The sequence below is a fragment of the Lissotriton vulgaris genome, chromosome 10 (genome assembly GCF_964263255.1).
Source record: "Lissotriton vulgaris chromosome 10, aLisVul1.2, whole genome shotgun sequence".
Taxonomy (NCBI): domain Eukaryota; kingdom Metazoa; phylum Chordata; class Amphibia; order Caudata; family Salamandridae; genus Lissotriton; species Lissotriton vulgaris.
Window position 1 is genome coordinate 1,144,149,399 of NC_141698.1, and position 5,832 is coordinate 1,144,155,230.

A 5,832-nucleotide genomic window follows, 5' to 3' on the forward strand; every position below is an offset into this window, starting at 1 on the left:
AGGAGCTTCGTGTGAAAATTCTGGAGGAAGGCCGCCACTTCATCGACCCCTGCATGTTGACGTGGTCCGAAAGTCTTTGCTGCGAGTTTCCCCGCTTCCCGACGGCTACAAAGGACTGCTGCCCTGGCTATCGCCCTGATTTGGACCCTTGATGTTTGGTAGAGCGAAACGATAGACGAGTCTTCTGGTGAAACCATCGATACCTCAGTTAAGTATAAGTGGAGCGTCTCCCAGTTAGTCCTTAGTCTTGTTTTGTTTGGAACTTGCAAGCGCCAAATCCGAAGGACTTGTGTATTCACGAGAATATCGTAATCGATAACCCTTGGAAGTTTGAAGCTAGACTAGAGAGCGAAGATGCCTGGTCTTAGCAGACTTGGAAATTTGTTTTGTCTTGGTTGTAAATAGGAACTCTCGACTGGAGGACTCGTGTCCGGTTCCTCCGATTGGAACTCCAACCTATGAACTGTATGTGAAACATGGAGTAGGCCCCATCACACACAATGAAGTGTGGATCAAATACACCAGAAAAGATGGTGTTTTAAAATGGCCCCAATATGGTAGCTTTGATACGGAAATCCTAGATAATCTCGAAGTTAAACTTTTTAAGAAGAAAGCCCGGCCGGCAATGTTTGACTCTTTCCGCCTATGGCGTAAGGAGGCCAAACAAAAGGAAATTAAATTAGCGAAGAAAAATAAGAGAGAAAGGGGTATCTCAATAATGCAAGCTGCTATGCAGTATAAAGATAATGAAGAAGAACAAATGAGTGAGCAGTTGCACAGGCAACGTAAAATGGTAGTAGATAAATGTTATCCGGTTTTGCCGCATCTTCAGCAAGAAGCAGCAAAAGAGCTTGAAAAAGATCCCCTAATGTCGCATTTGTTAAGTTCACCACCCCCCTATGCCCAAAATGCTACAGCACCTCCGCAAAATTTAGTTGTGCAACCCATGGTTGTTATGCCTCCTGTTCCTCCACAGCACCCACCAGCTATTCTTCAGCTGGCTCCTGTTCCTCCGGTGCTGCCTCCCCAAGGGCCACCGGCTTTTACACCTGCTCCTCCTATACTTCCTGCAACTTTAACTACTATATCGACTACCTCTCCTGGTATTCCTTCTGACACTGCCTCTGCATCTGTCTCGTCTCACCCTGCCTTCCCACTTGTCTTTTCATCGACTTCTCCCTCTGTTCGTCAGAGAGTAGCAAGCACTGTTACTAGTATTCTATATGCTTTCTTTGGAGCGGCAAGTCCGGCTCATGCCTCTGAGCGCAAACGGTTGCGTAGCCAACAGCCTGATTCTAGGGAGAAAGAAACGTTAAGTCATTTGGCGCATAGATGGGTGACTAACCTGTTAATATATGATCTAGAATCTGTTATGGATGTCTTCCATCAGTGGGAAGCATCAAAACAGAGATACCTTTTTGAGAAAATGTGTGTTTTTTTATGCGAAGATTTAGAGGAAAATGATTTGGACTCTAATCCGCCCGAGTTGAACCATGTACGGTTTGAATTTTCAAAAGGCACAATTGTGGGTTCAGATGTTAGGAAAGCAGTTGCGACGTTGTTGTCACTTAGGATTGAAGGTGTTTCCAAGTCGTTGTTTGAGTCTGATTCTTCTGCCAAAAAGAAGGGAAGACAATATCCCATGAGAGAAGTCCCCCCAGTTTGGAGAGATGGGGACGCGAATGCTAATCCGATTATTCTGCCACATTTTCAGCGTGTGTGGGTACATGTCCCATGGAAACGAGCTGAAGTTTTAGCCCTTAAGCAGACATTGCCTGATCCCCGTAAAAATCCTGCAGGGTATTACAAGGAATTGTCGCAGACTGCAGGTTCATGCATTATGAATTTAGCCGATATCGATATGTTATTTGGGAATGTTGTTCCACAACCTTTATGGGGAAAGATTCGTCATACAGACCATGCCAAGAATTAGGTGACTCATGGGCTAATATTGCTGCTACAGATGCCCTACAAACTGGTGGTGCTAAACCTGAGCCTTTGGTAGCAGATCTCCCTGGCAGGATCATTGATTACATGAAAACTATAATGCCTGCAATGCGTGTAAATTGGGATAAGTTGTCTGCGTGTAAGCAGAAGAAAGATGAAACTGTGTCTGATTTCTTCACCAGGTTTGAAGAAACGTTTGTCGACCACAGTGGTCAAGATATAAGTACGGAAGGTGGTCAGCGACTGTTCGTTGATAAATTTGTGCACAATCTGCTTCCAGAGTTGTGTAGGAAGTTGAAGGATTCGGAGAGTTCATGGGCAGTTTCCTCTTCAGCACAGATACTGGCTACTGCACAGTATTATGACAATAGAGACAAAGATGAGAAAGACAGAGCAGAAAAGAAAACTAAAGAGTTGAAAACAAAGGTCCTGTTACAGCAAGCATATCCGCCACGTGGTGGTAGTGGCCAGAATAATGTTGGTCAGAATAACTATCAGAATAATTATCAGAAACCTCAACAGTTTCAAAGGCAAAGAGTAGAGTATACCCAGCCACGCGTTCCTGTAGGTCTCAATCAGTGTTCGTATTGCAAGGAAGAAGGCCATTTTAAGTACAGTTGCCCTATTCTGTTACAGCGCGCAAATAGTGTGTCAAACACAAGAGGTAGAGGTGTTCAGCAAGCACCTAGAGGTAGAGGATGTGGAAACGTCCCTCAGAATGCACGTTCCCTTCCACCTCAAAATTCTATGAATAGGTTTGATCAGCAGAATAACGCATCTGGTAGGACAGCTTAGTACTATGCCGATGATTACTATGCAGAAGATGAGAATATGGAAGGTAATGATTGCTAGGACAGCCATAGACAAAGTGTAGTATCGGGGTTCCCAAGGCCTACATGCTCCGAAGATAACCCACTTACATTCAAGAACTGTTGGCACGGAAACTGTAAAATTCAAAGAACAAGTTTATTAAGACCCCATGGGGTGGTGGTACATTCCTACAGCACCCTTCGGTAATGCAAGAAGTATCACACCGAACATCGGTGTGACCCGGTCTTTTATACAATTTGTAGGTAATAAAAAGATAGGCGGCACAAAGTTACAGAGCGTTATGTACATATATGGTCATTTTTGGAACACAGCCAGCTCATTGGAGGGGTTACAACTCCGCTGGTCAGTTTGGCAGCACATTCCTGAGGGGTGACTGGTCAGTGGGGACTGCGCATGTACAGGCTTGACCAGTACTAAAAATAGCCTGTTGCTGGGCAAACTCAAGTGGTCAGTGGCACGGACAACGGACTAAAGGGCACGCTAGCCACGAGGCCACTTATGATCTAAGATGGCCGCCGTAACATACAAAATGGCGTTTCCATGTATAGCCAAGTTAAGCGGGAAAACGTGTAGCACAGCTAAGCGCTAACGCGGCCATTGTCAAATTACGACAAAAGAGAGGGAGTTGTTTCAGTTCCAGTAGATCAGAGTGGACCATACGTTGAGGTGATTACATCAGGTGTGTCAGAACCTTTTCTGTTGGATACTGGTGCTACAAAGAGTTCTATGATGCACTCAAAACTCACTGGCGCACCTTTGTCTGGCGAAATGAATGTTTCTGTAGGTTTTTCTGGCGCCCCAGTTAGGAACCCGATTTCATGTCCTACGTTCCTGTCTGTTGGTCCTTGTGAATTTGACGCACCACTTATTCTAACAACAGGTTGTGGTGAAAACTTGTTGGGATTGGATCTGTTAAAAAGATTGTATGAGACTTTGTACTGTTCTCCTTCGGGAGTACAACTTACACTAGGTAAGAAAGTGGTTTCTCCAATGTATTTGTCAAGGGATGACTTTCCGACAGAATTGTCGTCTCTACCTAATATTCTTTGGGCTACTGGTCCTAACGATGTGGGTCTCTTGGAAATACCACCATATGTTGTGACATTGAAAGCTAATGTTAGGATGCCACAAATTCCCCAATACAAAATGTCTAGTGAAGGTGAAAAAGCGCTGTTAACGATCATTTACGATCTGATTGAAAAAGATGTGATTGAAGAGACAAGAGGCAACGTTTGCAATAGTCCTGTTCTGCCTGTTTTGAAATGAACTGATCCCTCTCAGCCACCTGTGTACAGATTTGTGATTGATCTTAGAGAGGTGAATAAAATAGTTGTGCCACAATTTCCAGTTGTTCCTGACATTACTGCCCTATTGACTATGATTCCAGCCTCTGCAACCTGGTTTTCGGTGATTGACTTGAGGAATGCTTTCTTCAGCATCCCGATTGCTGAGGAGAGTAGGGATATTTTTGGCTTCAGTTTAGGAGGACGAAGCTTCCGCTTTAAACGCGCTCCCCAGGGCTACTGTGAAAGTTCATCAATATATAGTCAAGCTCTAAAAACACAGCTTGATACGATTGTGTTACCTGAAGGCGCTACCCTCATTCAGTATGTCGATGACTTGTTTGTTGCTGCAGATTCTGAGGAAATCTGTGAAGAAGCCACGTTGTCTGTGTTGCGTCATTTGTGTGATCTGCATCACAAGGTGTCTCTCTCAAAATTACAATATTGTCGACAAGAAGTGACCTACTTAGGTCACCTCTTATCGAAGGAGGGAAGGAAACTGACCCCAGAAAGAATTCAGGCAATAGCAAAATTAAGTGTGCCAAGAACACAGAGAGAAGTGCGTGCTTTCTTGGGTATGACATCGTACTGTAGACAGTGGATTCCAAATGTTTCTTTACTGGCCAAACCCTTGGTGGCATTAACGTGTAAAGATACACCCAATCCCGTGCCTTGGTCTGAAGAGTGTCAGAAAAGTTTTTCTGAATTACGCACAGCATTATGTTCGGCTCCTGTGTTGGGTACCCCCAACTACAGTAACCCCTTTAGATTGTATGTCCATGAACCAAAAGGTTGTGCATTATCAGTGTTGACACAGTTGTTTGGAGACAAGCAGCGCCCATGTGCATATTTTTCGTCCACTTTGGACCCAGTAGCTAAAGCATTGCCAAGGTGTTTAAGAGCAACGGCGGCAGCAGCTGTTTCTATTCGACAGTCTGCTGGTTTAGTGATGAATAACACGTTAGTGGTTATGGTTCCACACGCAGTGAACACGTTACTAAACAGAACCAAGACACAGCACTTAACTAGTGCTCGATTGTCGGGTTACGAATTAACCTTGTTAGCGAGTCATGTGCACATCAAAAGATGCAGCACACTAAACCCAGCCACGTTGTTACCGATTCCAGTTGAGACAGAGAATGCTGAAGAGCAGCATGATTGTTTTCTTAGAACAGAAGAAGAAACGAAAGGGAGAATAGACCTCCAAGATACTCCTCTTGCTGAATGTGATGGTATCTTATGGGTGGATGGTTCATGCTTCAAGCTTCCGAATGGTGACACGACTGCAGCATATGCTGTCACGACTTTGCATACAATCGTTGAAACTGCACGTATTCCACATAACTCAGCTCAAGCAGCAGAATTGATTGCACTTACAAGGGCGTGTGTGTTGTCAAAAGGAATGAAAGTAAATGTGTACACTGACAGTCAGTATGCATTTGGTGTGGCTCATAGTTTTGGACGTCCGTGGCGTGAACGTGGGTTTCTGACTTCGCATGGAGCCAAGATCCAGCATGGTCAGTTGGTGAATGAGCTTCTTGAATCACTGACCTTGCCTCTACAAGTTGCGATTGTGAAATGTAGTGCTCACAAGAAGGTGACTGATGATGTTGGTCCTGGAAATGCATTTGCTGATGAAGTCGCAAAAGAAACAGCAAGGAATGTGATGAGCCGAATGTATGTTGCAGGCCCTGCAAGATGGGTTGACGATGTTGGAATGTGTGAAGACACGATAGAGAGTGTGAAATCGATCCAAGCTGAGGCTACAGAG

General features: G+C 44.5%; 1 pseudogene; it reads left to right on the forward strand.

Moving 5' to 3' along the window:
• The first annotated feature begins 354 nt into the window (after positions 1 to 354).
• LOC147689485 (uncharacterized) lies at positions 355 to 2,799 on the forward strand (annotated as a pseudogene).
• The last annotated feature ends 3,033 nt before the right edge of the window (positions 2,800 to 5,832 follow it).